This window comes from Zosterops lateralis, assembly GCF_965231275.1.
Source record: "Zosterops lateralis genome assembly, chromosome: 24".
NCBI lineage: Eukaryota > Metazoa > Chordata > Aves > Passeriformes > Zosteropidae > Zosterops > Zosterops lateralis.
In genome coordinates, this window is record NC_139784.1 from 2,604,862 (window position 1) to 2,630,636 (window position 25,775).

General features: G+C 55.7%; 7 gene segments (V, D, J or C); all 7 read left to right on the plus strand.

Annotated features, from left to right (window-relative positions):
* The first annotated feature begins 9,782 nt into the window (after window positions 1-9,782).
* Window positions 9,783-11,069, plus strand: LOC310918809 (immunoglobulin heavy variable 3-48-like). The segment is given in 3 exons: window positions 9,783-9,840; window positions 10,141-10,432; window positions 10,958-11,069.
* Window positions 11,070-11,882: 813 nt separating this feature from the next.
* On the plus strand, window positions 11,883-13,297 carry LOC310918810 (immunoglobulin heavy variable 3-48-like). The segment is given in 3 exons: window positions 11,883-11,940; window positions 12,368-12,659; window positions 13,186-13,297.
* An 813-nt stretch (window positions 13,298-14,110) lies between these two features.
* LOC310918811 (immunoglobulin heavy variable 3-48-like) lies at window positions 14,111-15,519 on the plus strand. The segment is given in 3 exons: window positions 14,111-14,168; window positions 14,596-14,887; window positions 15,408-15,519.
* An 813-nt stretch (window positions 15,520-16,332) lies between these two features.
* Window positions 16,333-17,748, plus strand: LOC310918812 (immunoglobulin heavy variable 3-48-like). The segment is given in 3 exons: window positions 16,333-16,390; window positions 16,820-17,111; window positions 17,637-17,748.
* Window positions 17,749-19,139: 1,391 nt separating this feature from the next.
* Window positions 19,140-20,555, plus strand: LOC310918813 (immunoglobulin heavy variable 3-48-like). The segment is given in 3 exons: window positions 19,140-19,197; window positions 19,627-19,918; window positions 20,444-20,555.
* An 818-nt stretch (window positions 20,556-21,373) lies between these two features.
* LOC310918814 (immunoglobulin heavy variable 3-48-like) lies at window positions 21,374-22,789 on the plus strand. The segment is given in 3 exons: window positions 21,374-21,431; window positions 21,859-22,150; window positions 22,678-22,789.
* Window positions 22,790-23,602: 813 nt separating this feature from the next.
* LOC310918815 (immunoglobulin heavy variable 3-48-like) lies at window positions 23,603-25,018 on the plus strand. The segment is given in 3 exons: window positions 23,603-23,660; window positions 24,090-24,381; window positions 24,907-25,018.
* Window positions 25,019-25,775: the final 757 nt, after the last annotated feature.

Below are 25,775 nucleotides of genomic sequence, written 5' to 3' on the forward strand. Positions count from 1 at the left end.
AGCCGAGACTGGAAACCACCGAGGGCACCAGTGTCTGCATCAACTGCTCTCACCCCGGGAAACAGCTCGGATATTACATCCATTTCTACCGCCAGCTCCCGGGCCGAGAACCCCAATTCCTGGCACTCATTACTAGAGGGTCCAAGGCGGTGCCGGCCATTGCAGGACAGCTGTCGGTGTCGGAGGACGGGCGGAGCAGCTCGCTGTGTCTGGAGCGGCCGTGGCGCGGGGACGCGGCCGTGTATTACTGCGCGCTGGGCCCACGGGCAGAGGAGCCGGGGCTGCGGCCGGGCACGAACCGCCGCGGGCGGGGCCGGGCGGGGCCGGGGGCACAGCGCCGGCCGCGGCCAGCAGGGGGCGCTGCCGCTCCGCCCGCCGGGGCCGCCGAGCCCCGCTCGTCCCGGGCTGGGGGGGCGCCTCCGACACCGGCACCGACACCGGCACCGACACAGGAACCGGTACCTACACCGGGACCGGAACCGACACCGACAATGGAACCAGCACCCACACCAAAACCTGAATCGCCACTGACACCAACAGCGGATCCGACACCAGAACGAGCACCGGCATTGACACCAGAAGTGACACTGACACCAGCACCGACACAGACACGGACACCAGCACCGGTACTGGCAGCTCCAACTTGGAGTCACCGACAGTGCTCAGCCCCTCTTCTCAGGCCGGGCTCCGTGCAGCCGAGCTCCTGACGGCAGGAAACAGCCCCGCCCGGCCACAGCTACATGAGCACACTGACAAGGTCTGAGTGAGGCAGGGAGGGCAGCAGGGTCATTCCCAAGCCATCTCTTGTTCCTTCAGAGAGGCTTTAGTGCGTTCCAGAGAATGTGACATCTTCACACCTGTCTACAAGGGCATGCAAATATTGTCTCCAACATACATCAGTGAGGGCACACATTCCCACCCAGCCCATATCTTGCTCGTTCTCCTCGTCCCTCTGTCCCTCTCTTCCCAAAGCTGCTGAGCTCTTTTTGCCTTTTGTGAAGGCCAAGTGACAGCTCAGTGTTGTTCATTTGAGGAGCCAGCAACTTCATGCTCCACTGAAATTTCGGGTACATCATATATAGGAGTCATTCTGCAGATAATACTCTATCAACATAAACTTTTCACATATTCTAAGACTACATCTGGATGTAGTAACATCTAAACTCGGAAGGCACTGGGAAGGTGATCAGAGTGCAAGGCTGTTCATTCTGGTCCTTGGGACTTGACAGATCTCCCTGACAGTTTTATCTGTGATCTCTGCAGGAAATGAACAAGTGTACCTTGCCACCAAATCCTGTTCAACTACTCTTGCATTTACTATTGAATTTTGTGAACTCTGTTTTCTTTTAATGAATTAAACTGCTGCTACTCTCTTAAAAAAAAAAAAAAGCAAAGCCAAATTGTGTTTCTCCTTTCATGCAACTCCTTGAGCATGTAAATTTGGCCATTGGGAATTGGGCAATTAAAAACCAAGGCAAACAGAAGTTACCAGATATGGAATGAGTGTCCACAGGCAAGAATCAGCCCTTACCCAGCAAAGGTCCATTCCACCAAACTGGGAATGCTTGTCAGAGCTCAGCCAAGTTCTCTTTTCTTTCTTCTACCATGTGCTCCCCAGCCCTGCCTGGTCACAATTTTGTCTGGGGTCAAGTGGTTCCCTTGCCCTGGACCTGTGGTTGAGTTCATTCTTCTGACACCAACAGACACAAAGAACTTAGCCCAGACCACTTTTGCTTCCTGCTTCTGCCAGGGGAACTGATTCCTTCTAGACCCTAAAAAGCTGCTCCAGCTGGGGCACTCCATTCTGCCAAAGGAAACACAAAATCAGCCAAACAGGGTGAGGTCACTGCATGGCACATGGAGCTGTTGTTTTTATTTCTCCATGAGACTCCTAAGTGTGGTGGGAATTGCCTGATCCTTGTCACCTTGAGCACTGAGCTGCCCCTGAAGATCCTGACACATTATTCTTTTTTGGACTTTCCTTCTTGAAGATCTGCTGTGAAGCCAGGGATACCAATAATAAGAGAGGGTTGGACTGAGACAGACATAGATATGACCACTATGGTTTATTCTATAAAGTCCGTCTATTAAGTGCAGTGCAGCAACTTATATACTATTCTACATTGTTTATACATGTAACAACTTTTATTGGCACACAGCAGAGGAAAGAATGTAAACACGCATTGTTTGGTTTAATCTTAAGGTGGCTACCACCTGCATACTAACAATTCTATTCAATGACCTTCAACACCCTATTCGCTTTCCCAAACACCTTAGTAGCTAATTCTAGCTGTGCCACAGCTAACTAAGAATTTTCTCCTGCATGACAGGCCTAAGACCTCAGGTTAGTCCTCAGTCAAGGTCGTTCAATATCTATATATAAATCATGTTTTCTTTCCCTAAGAAATTTAGCAACACTGCTGTGTCACCCCCAGGTGCTGGAGTCGTTCCTTGTCACCAGCACTACCATTTGCATTTCCTGATTTCATTCTCCCACTTCTTCCTGCCTATGACCGGGTTCCTGATCCTCTCAGCCATGTCCTTCTGGCATTATGGCACTGTCTGCAAACTGCTTGCTGAAAAGCACTTCTTGTGACAAAGGGTGCCAACTGCCAGCCAGTGCTGTTGACATGGGCACTGGGTTCTGGGGACATCTCCTCCCAGGTGTCACTGCTGCCAAAATGTCCTTTCTGCACCAAAAACATTGTTGACCATTTCCTCTGCGATGCTGGTCCAGCCTGAGCTTGGCCTGTTGGGGCTGGGTTGGCCTTGGCAGAGGGTCAGATGGCCCCCAAGCTGCTCTATCACTTCCCCTCTATCCACAGGAGAGCGGAGAAATTGCAATGAAAGGAAGGTGGGTTTTGATAAAGACAGGGACGTCCCTCATCTCTTACTGTCATGGGAAAATTGAGTAGACTTATGGACATTAATTGTTTTACAAATTATAAGAAGATAAGGAGAAATAAGAACAAACCCTAAAGCACTTTCTCCACTCCCTTCCTCTCCTCCCATGCAGAATTTTGTTCCTGAATTTCTGGCTAGACACCTCAAAGGGAGACAGGAAATTGGGGATTCATTCAGTTTATAACACCTCGTGCTCTTCATGCTCTGCTCCAGCCTATTGTCCCTCCCATGGGAGGCAATCCTGTGAGAACCTCTCCAACACAGCTCCTTTCTATGGGCTGCACTTCTTCACCAGCAGCTTCAGAACGTGTCCTGCCCATGGAGCACAGATTTGAATAAGAGATGCCTCCAGGATGGGTCCCCCGTGTGTCCACACATCCTGCCAGAAAACCAGCTCCACAATAGGCTCCTCTCCATGGAGGCACAGTCCTGCCAGGACCCTGCTCCAGTGGGGGTTTCCACGGGCTCACACCTTCCTTAAGGACACATCCACTTGCTGTGGCTTTGGATCTTCCATGGGATGGATCTACCACGGGCCTTCATAGGCTGCAGGGGGACGGCCTCCCTCCCATGATCTTCATCACAGGCTGCAGAAATATCAGTGCTCTGGTGCCTGCAGCAGCTGCTCTCCCTCCTTCCTCACTGACCTTCCTGACTGCAGGGTTGTTTCACAGAATCTCCGTTTTCTCTTCCTGCTGATATTGCACAACTCTTGTTCTGCCTTTTCAATCTTTGCCGGCACAGATGCTCTCTTTGACAGGCGAGGAGCCCGGGGTCCTGCGGGCAGCAGGGCCCTCTGCCTCCTGTGCCCCTTGTCTGTTCTTACAGACACGTGCCCCGAAGGACGATGCTGAAATCCCCACGTGCCACTGGAGGGGGAACGGGAAGGAATGGACGGTGGGGGAGAAGAGAGAAAATAGTGTGTCAGTCCTGTGCTCCCCGGGACAAAGGGCTCCCGGGCAGCGCCCTCGGCCCCGCTGTCCCCACGGGCCTCAGCTCCCATCGCTGCCCCGCTCCCATCGCTCTCGCCTCTTCCCCGCATCCAGCCAGGAGCCGGCGAGAGCCCGAGCGGCAGCGGCGCAGGGCTCAGCCCCGGGGCGGAGCCGGTGGCGGCAGAGGGGAGAGCAGAGGAGAGGAGGCGGCCCGGGCGCAGCAGAGAGCCGGGGCTGAGGGGACAGCGATGCTCGGCCGGCGGAGCGGCGGGATGCGGCGGGCTCGGGGCGCGGGGCTGGCGGCGGTGCTGCTCGGTGCGTTGCGCTGCCGGCGGGGGCGTCTGGGTCAGCGAGATATGTGAGATCTGCCCCGGCTCAAGAGTCCTCTCTTACCCTCCTGTTCCTTTTCCGCTCATATTTAACCTCTGTCCTTTCCTGTGTTTTCATACTTTCTTCTCCCAGTGAAGTCACTGCTTCCCTATTTGCCTTTTATACCACATCTATGTCCATGCATCCGTGCATCCATCCATCCCTCTCAGCCAGTCTGGTTTTGTCATTTCCTTCTGATCTGCCTTCAAAACATCCTTCATTGTTTCTTCTCCTCAAGCGAAAACTCTCAGAGGAATAATCTCTCCGTACTCCATTCTAAAAACATATTTCAGTTTGCTCTGATCTGTCTTCCTCTCCCAACTCTCCCTGCATGGCATTTTCTCTGAACAGAAGTGAAGTTTTGCCCCGAACATTCTCCTTTTCTCTGTGGAAGGGGCTATGGTCAGAGCCCAGGTACAGCAGTGGCCGACACTGAAGACCACCGAGGGCACTAGCATCAGCATCCTCTGCTCGCATCCCAAAATCCAGGGCACCGATTTTATTCAATGGTACCGTCAGTTCTCGGGCCGAGAACCCGAACTCCTCGTCAGCACTCTCAAAGAATTGGAGGAGCTGCCGGACATTGGAGGACAGCTGTCGGTGTCGGGAGATCAGCGTCGGAGCTGGCTATGGCTGGGGCGGCCGTGGCGCGGGGACGCGGCCGTGTATTACTGCGCGCTGGGCCCACGGGCAGAGGAGCCGGGGCTGCGGCCGGGCACGAACCGCCGCGGGCGGGGCCGGGCGGGGCCGGGGGCACAGCGCCGGCCGCGGCCAGCAGGGGGCGCTGCCGCTCCGCCCGCCGGGGCCGCCGAGACCCGCTCGTCCCGGGCTGGGGGGGCGCCTCCGACACCGGCACCGACACCGGCACCGACACCGGGACCGACACCGACGCCATCTCCGATACTGGCACCAGCACCGACAAGAGTGCAAGCTCTCCAACCACAAAAGAAGGAAATGTAGGGGTCTTGGGCATCTTCAAAGACTCCTGACAATGGCCCAGTGTTGACACCACAAATTTGTTTTACAGAACTTAGTCTCCTTGGAGTTTATCCCAAGAGACGGGGTAAAACCTAGACCTGCTGACACCCAGCCTTAAAGGCTGCAAGATTCCTTTTTGATGAGTGGTTGAGCATTAGATTTCCACGTTGCCCTAAAGGGTTGGAGGTCTGAGGGGTGTGTGTGCCCCTGGCAGAGGCTGTGGGTTCCAGCAGGTCCCCAAGGAAGTCTGTGTGGCTCCAGTAGCTGTCAGAACTGTTCAAAGCCCATGGTCAAAGGCTTCCTAGGAAGAGAATAAAGGATCACTCCTGTTCCCTGTTCCTGTCTGGGCTTGGTAGCTCTGGCTTACTGCTCCTCCAGCATGAAAGTACAGAAGACAAGAGAGAGATGGGAGAGAGAGCAAGACAGAGAAGTCAAAACTGGTCATGGTTTCAGAGACTCCCAGCTACAGCACTAAATGCTCAGCACCTCTGAATTCCGTGGCCAGGAGCTCTGTCCACAGTCCAGCGTCAGCTTCTGGGTTCCTGGGGGTCCTTGTGAGGGCTGCACCAGTGGCTTTAGCAGGGACAACATCTGCTGCCACCATAGTGGCTGTTCATGCAGGAGAGGGTAAAACCCCCAGAGTTGATCAACACTCCACCACATCCCAGTAACTGGAAGTCTTGTCTCTGTCCCTCACTAGCACAAGACATGACTGTTGTCCCAAGTGCTAGAGAGTAGAAGAGGATAAAGATTTGCTATATGAGTTCCTTCTTTGAGGCAAGGGAGCATTACTGGCTCATTGTCAGTGTGGTATCCAGCAGAACTGCCCAGGCTGTTTTCTGCAAATCTGTTTAACAACTTGGCAGTTCCCAGCACATACTGGTGCATGGGGTTGTTCCTACCCGGGTGCAGGACATTGCCCTTGTGTCCAAAGGGGGAAACATGAGTATCTTACTGACCTCCCACAGGCATGGTACCAAACCAGCTCCTTCCCATTGTAGCTTTCAAAGTGCTCACTTTGGCTAGGCAGTCTGTCACAAACATCTGCACCTTGCACTGAAATCAGTAATCCTCTGGGTCATCAGGGACCAATGAGCCCAGTACCCTCTGGGCATCGCTGGGTCCTCAAAGAACAGTGGCTGCTTTGGCCAGTGGATGTTCACCACCTGGGCAGATTTCAGCGGAGGCTCTTGGATTTACAGGGCCACCCTCATCTGGCAGCCTTGGCTGATGAAAAGTACATTGCAGCAGAATCAGATGCCCAGCAGTATCTCTCTCTCTCTCTCTCTATTGTAGTCAGAGCATGCACCAAAATGAGAAAGAGCAAAAGCTCAGGATTTGCCAGGAGGCTGGAGAGGGAGAGAGATGCTGCTCAAGAGCTGCTCTTTCACACTTCTCTGCTCACCAAATCCATATACCAGGGTTTTGCCTCCTGTCTCTATCCCCATCTCGTTCCCTTTCCTTTTCACTGTGCCAACAGTGGCTGGAAAGATCTAAGTCCTGCCCTTATGCCTTGCACAGGCATAGAACTGCACTGTGGATGGGGCTGCAGATTCCTCCTTACCATGCCCTCCATGCCCTCAGTTTCCTCCCCCCCGAGCCAGCACCAAGCCAACCCATTGGAACCAGGACTCCATCACCATATTTCAGAAATTTATGGGTTTACCCATTAAAATACCTTTTCCCCATCAATCAACTTCCTCCCTCACCTGCTGAGTCGTCTTGTGTGGAGAAACACTGAACAGCTGCTTCCAAACTATCAGAGGCTAAACTAAGAGAAACCCAAAACTCTTTGAAAAGAGCATGACACCTGTGTTTCCCAGAGCCCTGGAAGCTCTGACAATGCCCTGTGGAGCTGTTGTGCTTTCAGAAGCCCGCCCACCATCAAGGAGCACACAAAAGCAGAGACACTGCAGCGAGGCAGAGACGTTACCTTGCACAGTAAATGTTATGAACAAAGAGAAGTACGATGAAAAGTACAAGAACCCACTGAGACAGTCCACTCTCAGTGGTGGAGATAAGCAAGGGCAAAAGGTGTAAGGGCCTCATTCCAGCCCTCCACACCGCAGAGGCACGACTGTGTCACACAAGCACTGCACTCTCTCTGCAGGGTGGTGCCTTTTCATTGTGCTACCAAGAGTGTTCTGCTGTGTGCTGAGAGTCTCGTGAAGGAAAAGGATTCTTGAGCTGGGAAGAATGATATTCACCATGGCTGTGCCAGCATGTGTCCTGCTAATCCAGTCAGGTGGGTGTATTCATGTCCTTCTTGTCTTTCATGGTTTTTAGTAAGTTATTTGGAGGGGTTTATCAACAAGAGGAGGAGGTCAGGGAGAAATGTAAAAGAGGGATGGATGTAGCTATCTGGACTTTCCATTTCTTTGGAAAGACAGCAAAGAATGGGGCAGTCTTAAACACAGAGCAAGTGAAAGAAGGAAGCAAACTTCTCTGCAGACACATTTATGCCTATGTTGCAGGTCTTGTTGGAGGTGAACACCTGAAGCAGTTCTTCTCTGACGTGCTAGTCAAAGTTGGACAGCAAGTGGTTCTTCCTTGCCAGTCCACCACAAAGGAGAGTGTCACTGATTTGAACTTTTTCTGGTACCGCAAGCTCCCAGGAGAAACTTTGAGTTTTCTCCTGCAAGCATATGAAACTGGAAAGAATGACAAATACTACAACGAGCAATTCTCTATGACAGTCTATAAAAATAAATCAGCCCCCTTAGAAATAGCAGAAGTCTCTCTTCAGGACACTGCGATTTATTACTGCGTTCTGAAGCACCACCTTAAGCTAAGCCAAATTTCCGTTCGTACAAAATCTGTCACCAACAGCACAGGAGGGGTGAGGCTCTACATCCTCTAGTCTCAGCTGTGCTTTCATGCCTGAAATGATCCTCTCCTTCTTATATTGGCCTTTCCCACTTCTCCCATCCCAACTCTTCCCCATTTTTCTCAAAGTCCCCATCTATGCACAGGTATTCAGAGCAGTGACTTAGACAGGCAGGACCATGGGACTCTTTGCAGATGAGCTGAAACGTGACTTTTCTTACTTCCTCATACAGAAACATACATGACTCAAGAAACAATCAACATATCTGGACATAACATCCAATTGCAGTGTCAGTCCTTACCTGTACTTCTAAGGAGCTGACACTGCAGAATCCAGTGCTGCTGGGACATCCTGTCCAAAACCTTGACCAGGCTGTGGGCAGAGCCAGGGGATCCATGTCTCTGCTTCATTCCTGGCCAGCCTTAGCCCTTGGCACAAGAACCCAATGCACCACAGACCCTCATCTTTCTCTTCTTTGCAGAGCAGCCAAAAAAGACAAAAGCAGCTTTTACCTTAATGCCTTCAGCACTGGGCAGGGTCATCTTCTCTATGCTGCACATGGTTAAATGATGAGATCCTCCCACACCCCAGCCAGCATGATGTCTGCTACTTTGGAAAATATTAACAAAGAGAAAAGCTAAGGAAAGCCTAGTAAAACTATGAAATACCTAAGCAGCCATAGCACTGCAGTCCATAAGGCAAGAGGTTCTGTATATTTAATACAGTACCTGGATATCATCAGATAATGAAAACTTATTGAAGACAAAGATGAAGATGATGATCATGATGAGAATTTCCCCTGGGTTGGGCTCTCGATTTGGTAGAGTTGTAAACGCAAAGGCAAATTGGTTCAGGCATCCCAAGTAGAGCCCAAACAGAACTCAGCTTGTCCCATTCTATGAGGAGAACTCCTGGAGCTGCATTGATCCTGTTGCTCACAGAGGTTTTCCCACTAGGAAACATTAACTGCAGTAAACTGGGCATCACTGTACTGCTGGGACCTGAAGGACACCTTCTTGTGTCCTGGCTAGAACAGGAAAAGACACCGAGGGTGCCTCAGAAATTTGACTGGTTTATCTTTATCAACCCTCAGCTTTTAGTTTCACAAGTCAGATGAATGCCGAAGGAGTAACAGGACTTTGACTGTACCATAGCATGGGGTAAAGGTGAGTCACTCAGGGACAACAAGGATACAGACAGGAAAATGTGGGGAAAGTTGGAGGTTGCAAATTCACAGCAGTTCTGATCATGCAGACTCGAATATTTCCATGGTTATTTCCCACTCTGGGAAGGATGAGAAGGAGGTTTTGTTCCTGAGAGCTCAGGCAGGTCTGTGCAGCCCCACCATCTCCCTACCACCCTGTCTCACTGCCCCAGTGTTGTTTCCCCTAAATGGAAGTCACAGCACACATAGCCCAATGTCACTACTCGTCGACAGGACAGTTGTACAGCCCAGCAGAAAACACCGGCAAGAACAGAGAAGAATGATCCAGGACTTGTGAGGGTGCAGTGGGGAGCTCTGAGGAGCTCTGAGGTGTGGAGGGAAGCAGTGTAGGACAATGGGAAGGGACCGGAGGGAGTCGCTTCCACACAATGCCCGCAGCCTCACCTTGTCCTGCCCGGCGGGGCGGCGGCGCCGGGGCCCGGGGCGGGTGTGTCGGGGCGGGCAGAGGTGCCGGTGCTGCCCCGGCGAGGCGGGGCCGGGCGGGAGCGGCCCGAGCGCGGCTCCGCTCGGCTCCTGTGCGGCTGCCGCGGAGCCGGGGCCGGGCACGATGGCGGCCGGGCTGCGGCCGGGGCTGCTGGCCTTCGCCTTGGCCTTGTGGCCCGCAGGTGAGAGCCGGGCGGGGAGGGCAGCGAGCCCGGCCCGGGGGAAGGAGCCACAGCGAGAGGGACAGGCAGGAGCAGGAGCACGAACAGGGAGCGGGACAAGGGAACAGAGACGGGGAAAGGACAGGAGCAGAGGCAGGATCGGGAACACAAAGGGGCTGCGGGCCAGGGCAGACACAGGGCCAGGGGCTGCGGGCCGGGGCTGGCGGCTGTGGCTGTGCCGGGCCGGGGGCACCGGGACACCGGGACAAGGCCTCGGTCCGTGCTCGTTCCGTGCCCGATGGCTGCGCTCTCCCTGCGCAGGGCTCTGGGCACAGCTGAGGCTGCAGGAGGCCGGCGGAGGGCTGCGAGCGCCCGGGGACTCCGTCATCCTCTCCTGCCATGGATCCGGATTCACCTTTGATCATTATGATATTTGGTGGTACCGTCAGGCACCTGGAGGCAGCCTGGAGTGGATATCCTTTATCAGCATGCCCTCGGGCACCACAATGAAGTACGGAGCAGCAGTGGATGGTCGGGCCAAGATTTCCCGGGACAATTCCCGGTCCGAGGCTTCTCTCTCACTGCAGCCCCTGGGCCCTCAGGACTCTGCCCGGTATTTCTGTGCCGTGACACGGAGACAGGAAATGCAGACGAGCTTTAACACAAACCTTCCTGGGTCTGGCAGAGGTTGAGTTAGATGTCGGTAGGGGAGAGTTGCAGGGCCCGGGAGCCAATGGCTCTCAAGGCTGTTTCCAAGAAGTCAGGGGCCATCACTGTGCACCAGAGGTATTCCTGGCCTTTACTGCACACTGCAGGGATTCTGATTGATTGCCAATTTGATCAAGAGTAGAATTCTGACCATTTACAAAATGCCCACTTTAGCCCTGTTTGCTCCCAGGCTCATTCTCAAAGCTGCAGAATTCCTGAATTCTCTGCCTCTTCTCTCCAGAAAGCAAAGGGAGGGACAACAGGAAATCAGGTGTGGGATCATTTCTTAAAATGAATCACTGCTCTCCATCTCTACTGCCTCTTGTTCCCTTCCTCCCTCACTCTCAGTCAAATGGCTCTGCCACGGTTCCTTCACAAGAAGAGCTGCTGTGCTTCAGACTCAGCCCTCTCCAGCCTCGGTTCTCCACAGGCTCCACTTCCCCAGTGTCATGACCAAACAGTGTGTGAATATCTCCAAGCGTGGAGACTCCAGAAGGTGCCTGAGCAGCCTGCACCAGTGGCTGGGCAGCCTCGCATTGTAAAACAGTGTTTCTCTCTGATGTTCCGTGAGAACCACTTGTGATTTTTCGTTTGTGCTCATTGAGCATTGTCCTGTCAGTGGGCATCACTGAGAAGAGCCTGGCCATGTCCTCGTGTTTCTGTGCACTAATGACAACCCCAACCAGCTTCTGCTTCTCCACGATAAACATGGTCTGCTCTGAGAGCCTTTTTAACTGGGAGAGAAGTTCCATTTCATCAGATGAAAAGCAAAGAAAGCTGAGTCTGCAGGACAAGATAAAGAATGGTTTTATGCCCTACTTGTCCATCGATAGGTATAATTTAGCCAATTTTAGGGAAAAAGCTTTTTCTCATACAGAAGTATTCCTTGGGAAGCAAAGGCATCACTCCAAATGTCCCCTTTCCTCCATTCCCTGAGCTTTATCTTGGAGAACCACATATTACAGTGTGCAATACACTGTTGCTGAGTTGGCAACAGCAGTGCTCCTGTGTCCCATCCCAGCTTATTGCCCAAGCCCAGAAACTCTCCGGGGAGTCAGTGGGAGAAACGAAAAATTCCTCTGAGCACTGATGGGCAAGAGGTTAAAGAGCGTCGTGTCTATAACGCTCTTTGCTGACAAAGAGAATATAAAGCCTCACACGCCGCTGTGTCTCGTCCCTTCCTGCGGGGTCCCTTGTCCTGCCCGGCGGGGCGGCGGCGCCGGGGCCCGGGGCGGGTGTGTCGGGGCGGGCAGAGGCGCCGGCGCTGCCCCGGCGAGGCGGGGCCGGGCGGGAGCGGCCCGAGCGCGGCTCCGCTCGGCTCCTGTGCGGCTGCCGCGGAGCCGGGGCCGGGCACGATGGCGGCCGGGCTGCGGCCGGGGCTGCTGGCCTTGGCCTTGGCCTTGTGGCCCGCAGGTGAGAGCCGGGCGGGGAGGGCAGCGAGCCCGGCCCGGGGGAAGGAGCCACAGCGAGAGGCAGAGTCAAGGGAAGGTACAGGGACAGGCACTTGGGGGTTTGCAGCAGCAGGAACAGGGACAGAGGACGGGACAGGGGCAGGCTCTGCCCGCGGTTCGCCCGCAGTATCTGAAGCCGGTGCGGCTCAGCCCCGGGAGGGCTCGCAGGGCATGAGCCCGGCACGGGTCCTTTTCCCGGAGAAGCGAGGGGTGGATGTGGCTGCTGTGGGCCAGGGGCACCGGGGCGGCAGAGGAACAGCTTCGGGCTCTGGGTGCACGGAGCACGGTGCCTGTGCTCTCCCTCCGCAGGGCCGGGGGCACCGGGACACCGGGACAAGGCCTCGGTCCGTGCTCGTTCCGTGCCCGATGGCTGCGCTCTCCCTGCGCAGGGCTCTGGGCACAGCTGAGGCTGCAGGAGGCCGGCGGAGGGCTGCGAGCGCCCGGGGACTCCGTCACCCTCTCCTGCCATGGATCCGGCTTCACCTTTAGCAATTATGAGATTATCTGGTACCGTCAGGCACCTGGAGGCAGCCTGGAGTGGATATCCTTTATCAGCTCCCCCTCGGGCACTACAGAGGAGTACGGGGCAGCAGTGAAGGGTCGGGCCAAGATTTCCCGGGACAATTCCCGGTCCGAGGCTTCTCTCTCACTGCGGCCCCTCCGAGCTCAGGACTCTGCCCGGTATTTCTGTGCCGTGACACGGAGACAGGAAATGCAGACGAGCTTTAACACAAACCTTCCTGGGTCTGGCAGAGGTTGAGTTAGATGTCGGGAAGGGGAGAGTTGCAGGGCCCGGGAGCCAATGGCTCTCAAGGCTGTTTCCAAGAAGTCAGGGGCCATCACTGTGCACCACAGGTATTCCTGGCCTTTACTGCACACTGCAGGGATTCTGATTGATTGCCAATTTGATCAAGAGTAGAATTCTGACCATTTACAAAATGCCCACTTTAGCCCTGTTTGCTCCCAGGCTCATTCTCAAAGCTGCAGAATTCCTGAATTCTCTGCCTCTTCTCTCCAGAAAGCAAAGGGAGGGACAACAGGAAATCAGGTGTGGGATCATTTCTTAAAATGAATCACTGCTCTCCATCTCTACTGCTTCTTGTTCCCTTCCTCCCTCACTCTCAGTCAAATGGCTCTGCCACGGTTCCTTCACAAGAAGAGCTGCTGTGCTTCAGACTCAGCCCTCTCCAGCCTCGGTTCTCCACAGGCTCCACTTCCCCCGTGTCATGACCAAACAGTGTGTGAATATCTCCAAGCGTGGAGACTCCAGAAGGTGCCTGAGCAGCCTGCACCAGTGGCTGGGCAGCCTCACATTGTGAAACAGTGTTTCTCTCTGATGTTCCGTGAGAACCACTTGTGATTTTTCGTTTGTGCTCATTGAGCATTGTCCTGTCAGTGGGCATCACTGAGAAGAGCCTGGCCATGTCCTCGTGTTTCTGTGCACTAATGACAACCCCAACCAGCTTCTGCTTCTCCACGATAAACATGGTCTGCTCTGAGAGCCTTTTTAACTGGGAGAGAAGTTCCACTTCATCAGATGAAAAGCAAAGAAAGCTGAGTCTGTGAGAAAAGAGAAATAAAGATATCCTAATTCTCCATCAATAGGAAGATTTTTTGAGGAACTGTAAGGAAAAATTGTCTTTCTCTCAGAGAATGATTCCTTGGGTAGACAAAAGCTGTCACTCCAAATGTCCTCTTTCCTCCATTCCTTGAGCTTTATTTCAGAGATCCACGTATTATAGTGTGGAATACGCCCTTGCTCAGTTGTCACTAGTGCTGCTCCTGTGCCCCATCCCAGCTTATCGCCCAAGCCCAGCCACTCTCCGGGGAGTCAGTGGGAGAAACAAAAAATGCCCCTAAGCACTGATGGGCAAGAGGTTAAAGAGCCTCGTGTCTATAACGCTCTTTGCTGACAAAGAGAATATAAAGCCTCACACGCCGCTGTGTCTCGTCCCTTCCTGCGGGGTCCCTTGTCCTGCCCGGCGGGGCGGCGGCGCCGGGGCCCGGGGCGGGTGTGTCGGGGCGGGCAGAGGCGCCGGCGCTGCCCCGGCGAGGCGGGGCCGGGCGGGAGCGGCCCGAGCGCGGCTCCGCTCGGCTCCTGTGCGGCTGCCGCGGAGCCGGGGCCGGGCACGATGGCGGCCGGGCTGCGGCCGGGGCTGCTGGCCTTGGCCTTGGCCTTGTGGCCCGCAGGTGAGAGCCGGGCGGGGAGGGCAGCGAGCCCGGCCCGGGGGAAGGAGCCACAGCAAGAGGCAGAGTCAAGGGAAGGTTCAGGGACAGGCACCTGGGGGTTTGCAGCAGCAGGAACAGGGACAGAGGACGGGACAGGGGCAGGCTCTGCCCGCGGTTCGCCCGCAGTATCTGAAGCCGGTGCGGCTCAGCCCCGGGAGGGCTCGCAGGGCATGAGCCCGGCACGGGTCCTTTCCCCGGAGAAGCGAGGGGTGGATGTGGCTGCTGTGGGCCAGGGGCACCGGGGCGGCAGAGGAACAGCCTCGGGCTCTGGGTGCACGGAGCACGGTGCCTGTGCTCTCCCTCCGCAGGGCCGGGGGCACCGGGACACCGGGACAAGGCCTCGGTCCGTGCTCGTTCCGTGCCCGATGGCTGCGCTCTCCCTGCGCAGGGCTCTGGGCACAGCTGAGGCTGCAGGAGGCCGGCGGAGGGCTGCGAGCGCCCGGGGACTCCATCACCCTCTCCTGCCATGGATCCGGATTCACCTTTGATCATTATGATATTTGGTGGTACCGTCAGGCACCTGGAGGCAGCCTGGAGTGGATATCCTATATCAGCTCCCCCTCGGGCACCACAATGAAGTACGGAGCAGCAGTGGATGGTCGGGCCAAGATTTCCCGGGACAATTCCCGGTCCGAGGCTTCTCTCTCACTGCAGCCCCTGCGAGCTCAGGACTCTGCCCGGTATTTCTGTGCCGTGACACGGAGACAGGAAATGCAGACGAGCTTTAACACAAACCTTCCTGGGTCTGGCAGAGGTTGAGTTAGATGTCGGGAAGGGGAGAGTTGCAGGGCCCGGCAGCCAATGGCTCTCAAGGCTGTTTCCAAGAAGTCAGGGGCCATCACTGTGCACCAGAGGTATTCCTGGCCTTTACTGCACACTGCAGGGATTCTGATTGATTGCCAATTTGATCAAGAGTAGAATTCTGACCATTTACAAAATGCCACTTTAGCCCTGTTTGCTCCCAGGCTCATTCTCAAAGCTGCAGAATTCCTGAATTCTCTGCCTCTTCTCTCCAGAAAGCAAAGGGTAACAGGAAATCAGGTGTGGGATCATTTCTTAAAATGAATCACTGCTCTCTATCTCTACTGCTTCTTGTTCTCTTCCTCCCTCACTCTGCAGTCAAATGGCTCTGCCACGGTTCCTTCACAAGAAGAACTGCTGTGCTTCAGACTCAGCCCCTCCAGCCTCGGTTCTCCACAGGCTCCACTTCCCCAGTGTCATGACCAAACAGTGTGTGAATATCTCCAAGCGTGGAGACTCCAGAAGGTGCCTGAGCAGCCTGCACCAGTGGCTGGGCAGCCTCACATTGTGAAACAGTGTTTCTCTCTGATGTTCCGTGAGAACCACTTGTGATTTTTCGTTTGTGCTCATTGATCACTGTCCTGTCAGTGGGCATCACTGAGAAGAGCCTGGCCATGTCCTCGCGTTTCTGTACACTAATGACAACCCCAACCAGCTTCTGCTTCTCCACGATAAACATGGTCTGCTCTGAGAGCCTTTTTAACTGGGAGAGAAGTTCCACTTCATCAGATGAAAAGCAAAGAAAGCTGAGTCTGCAGGACAAGATAAAGAATGGTTTTATGCCCTACTTCTCCATCAATAGGTATAGTTTAGCCAATTTAAGGGAAAAAGCTTTTTCTCATACAGAAAGTTTCCTTGGGAAGCAAAGGCATCACTCCAAATGTCCCCTTTCCTCCATTCCCTGAGCTTTATCTTGGAGAACCACATATTACAGTGTGCAATACTCTGTTGCTGAGTTAGCAACAGCAGTGCTCCTGTGTCCCATCCCAGCTTATTGCCCAAGCCCAGAAACTCTCCGGGGAGTCAGTGGGAGAAACAAAAAATTCCTCTGAGCACTGATGGGCAAGAGGTTAAAGAGCGTCGTGTCTATAACGCTCTTTGCTGACAAAGAGAAAATAAAGCCTCACACGCCGCTGTGTCTCGTCCCTTCCTGCGGGGTCCCTTGTCCCGCCCGGCGGGGCGGCGGCGCCGGGGCCCGGGGCGGGTGTGTCGGGGCGGGCAGAGGCGCCGGCGCTGCCCCGGCGAGGCGGGGCCGGGCGGGAGCGGCCCGAGCGCGGCTCCGCTCGGCTCCTGTGCGGCTGCCGCGGAGCCGGGGCCGGGCACGATGGCGGCCGGGCTGCGGCCGGGGCTGCTGGCCTTGGCCTTGGCCTTGTGGCCCGCAGGTGAGAGCCGGGCGGGGAGGGCAGCGAGCCCGGCCCGGGGGAAGGAGCCACAGCGAGAGGCAGAGTCAAGGGAAGGTGCAGGGACAGGCACTTGGGGGTTTGCAGCAGCAGGAACAGGGACAGAGGACGGGACAGGGGCAGGCTCTGCCCGCGGTTCGCCCGCAGTATCTGAAGCCGGTGCGGCTCAGCCCCGGGAGGGCTCGCAGGGCATGAGCCCGGCACGGGTCCTTTCCCCGGAGGAGCGAGGGGGTGGATGTGGCTGTGTGTGGGCCAGGGGCACCGGGGCGGCAGAGGAACAGCTTCGGGCTCTGGGTGCACGGAGCACGGTGCCTGAGCTCTCCCTCCGCAGGGCCGGGGGCACCGGGACACCGGGACAAGGCCTCGGTCCGTGCTCGTTCCGTGCCCGATGGCTGCGCTCTCCCTGCGCAGGGCTCTGGGCACAGCTGAGGCTGCAGGAGGCCGGCGGAGGGCTGCGAGCGCCCGGGGACTCCGTCACCCTCTCCTGCCATGGATCCGGATTCACCTTTAGCAATTATGAGATTGTCTGGTACCGTCAGGCACCTGGAGGCAGCCTGGAGTGGATATCCTTTATCAGCTCCCCCTCGGGCAATACAGAGGAGTACGGGGCAGCAGTGAAGGGTCGGGCCAAGATTTCCCGGGACAATTCCCGGTCCGAGGCTTCTCTCTCACTGCAGCCCCTGCGAGCTCAGGACTCTGCCCGGTATTTCTGTGCCGTGACACGGAGACAGGAAATGCAGACGAGCTTTAACACAAACCTTCCTGGGTCTGGCAGAGGTTGAGTTAGATGTCGGGAAGGGGAGAGTTGCAGGGCCCGGGAGCCAATGGCTCTCAAGGCTGTTTCCAAGAAGTCAGGGGCCATCACTGTGCACCACAGGTATTCCTGGCCTTCACTGCACACTGCAGGGATTCTGATTGATTGCCAATTTGATCAAGAGTAGAATTGTGACCAATTACAAAATGCCCACTTTATCTCTGTTTGCTCCCAGGCTCATTCTCAAAGCTGCAGAATTCCTGAATTCTCTGCTTCTTCTCTCCAGAAAGCAAAGGGAGGGACAACAGGAAATCAGGTGTGGGATCATTTCTTAAAATGAATCACTGCTCTCCATCTCTACTGCCTCTTGTTCCCTTTCTCCCTCACTCTCAGTCAAATGGCTCTGCCACGGTTCCTTCACAAGAAGAGCTGCTGTGCTTCAGACTCAGCCCCTCCAGCCTCGGTTCTCCACAGGCTCCACTTCCCCCGTGTCATGACCAAACAGTGTGTGAATATCTCCAAGCGTGGAGACTCCAGAAGGTGCCTGAGCAGCCTGCACCAGTGGCTGGGCAGCCTCACATTGTGAAACAGTGTTTCTCTCTGATGTTCCGTGAGAACCACTTGTGATTTTTCGTTTGTGCTCATTGATCACTGTCCTGTCAGTGGGCATCACTGAGAAGAGCCTGGCTGTTATATGTGTGTATTATAAAATTGGCTTTTCGCAAGATGTGTGCTATATGATTAATAACATAGTAAGGATATAAGGATATAAGTTTATTTCTGCTATTGGTAAAAGAAGATTAGATATAAAGGGAGTAGTTGGTGTAAGTTTGCTTAAACTGTCTGTTTGGTTGGGATAACATCCAGTGAACATGTAAAGAAGACTCTGCTACTGATACACCAACTATCAGCATCTCCCACCTGTAGAAAGCACGGACCAAGGCCCAAACTGGAAGCGATAAAAAGGACACAGCCACGAAACACGCATGCTCTAAAAAGGCGGATTCAAGGAGGGACCATGCAAAACAGTTCCTGGAATATGGAAACTAGTTTATGGAATTTTATGAATATTCATATATCGATATAACGGGAAGGGTATTTAACGAGTATCCCTGAGAAAGCAAGGGGTGGACTTGGCTGAATGCCAAGTCACCCGGCCGGCCGTTCTTGGTTCTTTCTTATCTCCTAATTGTCTTAATTATTTTATTAACCATAGTTTTTTTAAATTTACCAAAAAGTGAACCTCGTTTTTCACACTGGCCATGTCCTCGCGTTTCTGTACACTAATGACAACCCCAACCAGCTTCTGCTTCTCCACGATAAACATGGTCTGCTCTGAGAGCCTTTTTAACTGGGAGAGAAGTTCCACTTCATCAGGTGAAAAGCAAAGAAAGCTGAGTCTGCGAGACCAGAGAAATAAAGATTTTATGTCCTAGTTCTCCATCAACAGGCAGATTTTTTGAGGAACTGTAAGGAAAAATTGTCTTTCTCTCAGAGAATGATTCCTTGGGTAGATAAAAGCTGTCACTCCAAATGTCCTCTTTCCTCCATTCCTTGAGCTTTATTTCAGAGATGCACGTATTATAGTGTGGAATACGCCCTTGCTCAGTTGTCATTAGTGGTGCTCCTGTGTCCCATCCCAGCTTATCTCCCAAGCCCAGAAACTCTGCGGGGAGTCAGTGGGAGAAACAAAAAATTCCTCTGAGCACTGATGGGCAAGAGGTTAAAGAGCGTCGTGTCTATAACGCTCTTTGCTGACAAAGAGAAAATAAAGCCTCACACGCCGCTGTGTCTCGTCCCTTCCTGCGGGGTCCCTTGTCCCGCCCGGCGGGGCGGCGGCGCCGGGGCCCGGGGCGGGTGTGTCGGGGCGGGCAGAGGCGCCGGCGCTGCCCCGGCGAGGCGGGGCCGGGCGGGAGCGGCCCGAGCGCGGCTCCGCTCGGCTCCTGTGCGGCTGCCGCGGAGCCGGGGCCGGGCACGATGGCGGCCGGGCTGCGGCCGGGGCTGCTGGCCTTGGCCTTGGCCTTGTGGCCCGCAGGTGAGAGCCGGGCGGGGAGGGCAGCGAGCCCGGCCCGGGGGAAGGAGCCACAGCGAGAGGCAGAGTCAAGGGAAGGTGCAGGGACAGGCACTTGGGGGTTTGCAGCAGCAGGAACAGGGACAGAGGACGGGACAGGGGCAGGCTCTGCCCGCGGTTCGCCCGCAGTATCTGAAGCCGGTGCGGCTCAGCCCCGGGAGGGCTCGCAGGGCATGAGCCCGGCACGGGTCCTTTCCCCGGAGGAGCGAGGGGGTGGATGTGGCTGTGTGTGGGCCAGGGGCACCGGGGCGGCAGAGGAACAGCTTCGGGCTCTGGGTGCACGGAGCACGGTGCCTGTGCTCTCCCTCCGCAGGGCCGGGGGCACCGGGACACCGGGACAAGGCCTCGGTCCGTGCTCGTTCCGTGCCCGATGGCTGCGCTCTCCCTGCGCAGGGCTCTGGGCACAGCTGAGGCTGCAGGAGGCCGGCGGAGGGCTGCGAGCGCCCGGGGACTCCGTCACCCTCTCCTGCCGCGGCTCCGGCTTCACCTTTAGCAATTATGAGATTGTCTGGTACCGTCAGGCACCTGGAGGCAGCCTGGAGTGGATATCCTTTATCAGCTCCCCCACGGGCACTACAGAGGAGTACGGGGCTGCAGTGAAGGGTCGGGCTAAGATTTCCCGGGACAATTCCCGGTCCGAGGCTTCTCTCTCACTGCAGCCCCTGCGAGCTCAGGACTCTGCCCGGTATTTCTGTGCCGTGACACGGAGACAGGAAATGCAGACGAGCTTTAACACAAACCTTCCTGGGTCTGGCAGAGGTTGAGTTAAATGTCGGGAAGGGGAGAGTTGCAGGGCCCAGGAGCCAATGGCTCTCAAGGCTGTTTCCAAGAAGTCAGGGGCCATCACTGTGCACCACAGGTATTCCTGGCCTTTACTGCACACTGCAGGGATTCTGATTGATTGCCAATTTGATCAAGAGTAGAATTCTGACCATTTATAAAATGCCACTTTAGCCCTGTTTGCTCCCAGGCTCATCCTCAAAGCTGCAGAATTCCTGAATTCTCTGCCTCTTCTCTCCAGAAAGCAAAGGGAGGGACAACAGGAAATCAGGTGTGGGATCATTTCTTAACCATGAATCACTGCTCTCTATCTCTACTGCTTCTTGTTCCCTTCCTCCCTCACTCTCAGTCAAATGGCTCTGCCACGGTTCCTTCACAAGAAGAGCTGCTGTGCTTCAGACTCAGCCCCTCCAGCCTCGGTTCTCCACAGGCTCCACTTCCCCCGTGTCATGACCAAACAGTGTGTGAATATCTCCAAGCGTGGAGACTCCAGAAGGTGCCTGAGCAGCCTGCACCAGTGGCTGGGCAGCCTCACATTGTGAAACAGTGTTTCTCTCTGATGTTCCGTGAGAACCACTTGTGATTTTCAGTTTGTGCTCATTGAGCATTGTCCTGTCAGTGGGCATCACTGAGAAGAGCCTGGCCATGTCCTCGCGTTTCTGTACACTAATGACAACCCCAACCAGCTTCTGCTTCTCCACGATAAACATGGTCTGCTCTGAGAGCCTTTTTAACTGGGAGAGAAGTTCCACTTCATCAGATGAAAAGCAAAGAAAGCTGAGTCTGCGAGAAAAGAGAAATAAAGATTTTATGTCCTAATTCTCCATCAATAGGCAGACTTTTTGAGGAACTGTAAGGAAAAATTGTCTTTCTCTCAGAGAATGATTCCTTGGGTAGACAAAAGCTGTCACTCCAAATGTACCCTTTCCTCCATTCCTTGAGCTTTATTTCAGAGATGCACGTATTATAGTGTGGAATACGCCCTTGCTCAGTTGTCATTAGTGCTGCTCCTGTGTCCCATCCCAGCTTATCGCCCAAGCCCAGCCACTCTCCGGGGAGTCAGTGGGAGAAACAAAAAATGCCCCTAAGCACTGATGGGCAAGAGGTTAAAGAGCCTCGTGTCTATAACGCTCTTTGCTGACAAAGAGAATATAAAGCCTCACACGCCGCTGTGTCTCGTCCCTTCCTGCGGGGTCCCTTGTCCCGCCCGGCGGGGCGGCGGCGCCGGGGCCCGGGGCGGGTGTGTCGGGGCGGGCAGAGGCGCCGGCGCTGCCCCGGCGAGGCGGGGCCGGGCGGGAGCGGCCCGAGCGCGGCTCCGCTCGGCTCCTGTGCGGCTGCCGCGGAGCCGGGGCCGGGCACGATGGCGGCCGGGCTGCGGCCGGGGCTGCTGGCCTTGGCCTTGGCCTTGTGGCCCGCAGGTGAGAGCCGGGCGGGGAGGGCAGCGAGCCCGGCCCGGGGGAAGGAGCCACAGCGAGAGGCAGAGTCAAGGGAAGGCGCAGGGACAGGCACTTGGGGGTTTGCAGCAGCAGGAACAGGGACAGAGGACGGGACAGGGGCAGGCTCTGCCCGCGGTTCGCCCGCAGTATCTGAAGGTGGTGCGGCTCAGCCCCGGGAGGGCTCGCAGGGCATGAGCCCGGCACGGGTCCTTTTCCCGGAGAAGCGAGGGGTGGATGTGGCTGTTGTGGGCCAGGGGCACCGGGGCGGCAGAGGAACAGCCTCGGGCTCTGGGTGCACGGAGCACGGTGCCTGTGCTCTCCCTCCGCAGGGCCGGGGGCACCGGGACACCGGGACAAGGCCTCGGTCCGTGCTCGTTCCGTGCCCGATGGCTGCGCTCTCCCTGCGCAGGGCTCTGGGCACAGCTGAGGCTGCAGGAGGCCGGCGGAGGGCTGCGAGCGCCCGGGGACTCCATCACCCTCTCCTGCCATGGATCCGGATTCACCTTTGATCATTATGATATTTGGTGGTACCGTCAGGCACCTGGAGGCAGCCTGGAGTGGATATCCTATATCAGCTCCCCCTCGGGCACCACAGTGAAGTACGGAGCAGCAGTGGATGGTCGGGCCAAGATTTCCCGGGACAATTCCCGGTCCGAGGCTTCTCTCTCACTGCAGCCCCTGCGAGCTCAGGACTCTGCCCGGTATTTCTGTGCCGTGACACGGAGACAGGAAATGCAGACGAGCTTTAACACAAACCTTCCTGGGTCTGGCAGAGGTTGAGTTAGATGTCGGGAAGGGGAGAGTTGCAGGGCCCGGGAGCCAATGGCTCTCAAGGCTGTTTCCAAGAAGTCAGGGGCCATCACTGTGCACCACAGGTATTCCTGGCCTTCACTGCACACTGCAGGGATTCTGATTGATTGCCAATTTGATCAAGAGTAGAATTCTGACCATTTACAAAATGCCCACTTTAGCCCTGTTTGCTCCCAGGCTCATTCTCAAAGCTGCAGAATTCCTGAATTCTCTGCCTCTTCTCTCCAGAAAGTAAAGGGAGGGACAACAGGAAATCAGGTGTGGGATCATTTCTTAACCATGAATTACTGCTCTCCATCTCTACTGCTTCTTGTTCCCTTCCTCCCTCACTCTCAGTCAAATGGCTCTGCCACGGTTCCTTCACAAGAAGAGCTGCTGTGCTTCAGACTCAGCCCTCTCCAGCCTCGGTTCTCCACAGGCTCCACTTCCCCCGTGTCATGACCAAACAGTGTGTGAATATCTCCAAGCGTGGAGACTCCAGAAGGTGCCTGAGCAGCCTGCACCAGTGGCTGGGCAGCCTCACATTGTGAAACAGTGTTTCTCTCTGATGTTCCGTGAGAACCACTTGTGATTTTTCGTTTGTGCTCATTGAGCATTGTCCTGTCAGTGGGCATCACTGAGAAGAGCCTGGCCATGTCCTCGCGTTTCTGTACACTAATGACAACCCCAACCAGCTTCTGCTTCTCCACGATAAACATGGTCTGCTCTGAGAGCCTTTTTAACTGGGAGAGAAGTTCCATTTCATCAGATGAAAAGCAAAGAAAGCTGAGTCTGCAGGACAAGATAAAGAACGGTTTTATGCCCTACTTGTCCATCGATAGGTATAATTTAGCCAATTTTAGGGAAAAAGCTTTTTCTCATACAGAAGTATTCCTTGGGAAGCAAAGGCATCACTCCAAATGTCCCCTTTCCTCCATTCCCTGAGCTTTATCTTGGAGAACCACATATTACAGTGTGCAATACACTGTTGCTGAGTTGGCAACAGCAGTGCTCCTGTGTCCCATCCCAGCTTATTGCCCAAGCCCAGAAACTCTGCGGGGAGTCAGTGGGAGAAACGAAAAATTCCTCTGAGCACTGATGGGCAAGAGGTTAAAGAGCGTCGTGTCTATAACGCTCTTTGCTGACAAAGAGAATATAAAGCCTCACACGCCGCTGTGTCTCGTCCCTTCCTGCGGGGTCCCTTGTCCTGCCCGGCGGGGCGGCGGCGCCGGGGCCCGGGGCGGGTGTGTCGGGGCGGGCAGAGGCGCCGGCGCTGCCCCGGCGAGGCGGGGCCGGGCGGGAGCGGCCCGAGCGCGGCTCCGCTCGGCTCCTGTGCGGCTGCCGCGGAGCCGGGGCCGGGCACGATGGCGGCCGGGCTGCGGCCGGGGCTGCTGGCCTTGGCCTTGGCCTTGTGGCCCGCAGGTGAGAGCCGGGCGGGGAGGGCAGCGAGCCCGGCCCGGGGGAAGGAGCCACAGCGAGAGGCAGAGTCAAGGGAAGGTGCAGGGACAGGCACTTGGGGGTTTGCAGCAGCAGGAACAGGGACAGAGGACGGGACAGGGGCAGGCTCTGCCCGCGGTTCGCCCGCAGTATCTGAAGCCGGTGCGGCTCAGCCCCGGGAGGGCTCGCAGGGCATGAGCCCGGCACGGGTCCTTTCCCCGGAGAAGCGAGGGGGTGGATGTGGCTGTGTGTGGGCCAGGGGCACCGGGGCGGCAGAGGAACAGCCTCGGGCTCTGGGTGCACGGAGCACGGTGCCTGTGCTCTCCCTCCGCAGGGCCGGGGGCACCGGGACACCGGGACAAGGCCTCGGTCCGTGCTCGTTCCGTGCCCGATGGCTGCGCTCTCCCTGCGCAGGGCTCTGGGCACAGCTGAGGCTGCAGGAGGCCGGCGGAGGGCTGCGAGCGCCCGGGGACTCCGTCACCCTCTCCTGCCATGGATCCGGCTTCACCTTTAGCAATTATGAGATTATCTGGTACCGTCAGGCACCTGGAGGCAGCCTGGAGTGGATATCCTATATCAGCTCCCCCTCGGGCACCACAGTGAAGTACGGGGCAGCAGTGAAGGGTCGGGCCAAGATTTCCCGGGACAATTCCCGGTCCGAGGCTTCTCTCTCACTGCAGCCCCTGCGAGCTCAGGACTCTGCCCGGTATTTCTGTGCCGTGACACGGAGACAGGAAATGCAGACGAGCTTTAACACAAACCTTCCTGGGTCTGGCAGAGGTTGAGTTAGATGTCGGGAAGGGGAGAGTTGCAGGGCCCAGGAGCCAATGGCTCTCAAGGCTGTTTCCAAGAAGTCAGGGGCCATCACTGTGCACCACAGGTATTCCTGGCCTTCACTGCACACTGCAGGGATTCTGATTGATTGCCAATTTGATCAAGAGTAGAATTCTGACCATTTACAAAATGCCCACTTTAGCCCTGTTTGCTCCCAGGCTCATCCTCAAAGCTGCAGAATTCCTGAATTCTCTGCCTCTTCTCTCCAGAAAGCAAAGGGAGGGACAACAGGAAATCAGGTGTGGGATCATTTCTTAAAATGAATCACTGCTCTCCATCTCTACTGCCTCTTGTTCCCTTCCTCCCTCACTCTCAGTCAAATGGCTCTGCCACGGTTCCTTCACAAGAAGAGCTGCTGTGCTTCAGACTCAGCCCCTCCAGCCTCGGTTCTCCACAGGCTCCACTTCCCCCGTGTCATGACCAAACAGTGTGTGAATATCTCCAAGCGTGGAGACTCCAGAAGGTGCCCGAGCAGCCTGCACCAGTGGCTGGGCAGCCTCGCATTGTGAAACAGTGTTTCTCTCTGATGTTCCGTGAGAACCACTTGTGATTTTTCGTTTGTGCTCATTGAGCATTGTCCTGTCAGTGGGCATCACTGAGAAGAGCCTGGCCATGTCCTCGTGTTTCTGTACACTAATGACAACCCCAACCAGCTTCTGCTTCTCCACGATAAACATGGTCTGCTCTGAGAGCCTTTTTAACTGGGAGAGAAGTTCCACTTCATCAGATGAAAAGCAAAGAAAGCTGAGTCTGCGAGAAAAGAGAAATAAAGATATCCTAATTCTCCATCAATAGGAAGATTTTTTGAGGAACTGTAAGGAAAAATTGTCTTTCTCTCAGAGAATGATTCCTTGGGTAGACAAAAGCTGTCACTCCAAATGTACCCTTTCCTCCATTCCTTGAGCTTTATTTCAGAGATCCACGTATTATAGTGTGGAATACGCCCTTGCTCAGTTGTCATTAGTGCTGCTCCTGTGCCCCATCCCAGCTTATCGCCCAAGCCCAGCCACTCTCCGGGGAGTCAGTGGGAGAAACGAAAAATTCCTCTGAGCACTGATGGGCAAGAGGTTAAAGAGCGTCGTGTCTATAACGCTCTTTGCTGACAAAGAGAATATAAAGCCTCACACGCCGCTGTGTCTCGTCCCTTCCTGCGGGGTCCCTTGTCCTGCCCGGCGGGGCGGCGGCGCCGGGGCCCGGGGCGGGTGTGTCGGGGCGGGCAGAGGCGCCGGCGCTGCCCCGGCGAGGCGGGGCCGGGCGGGAGCGGCC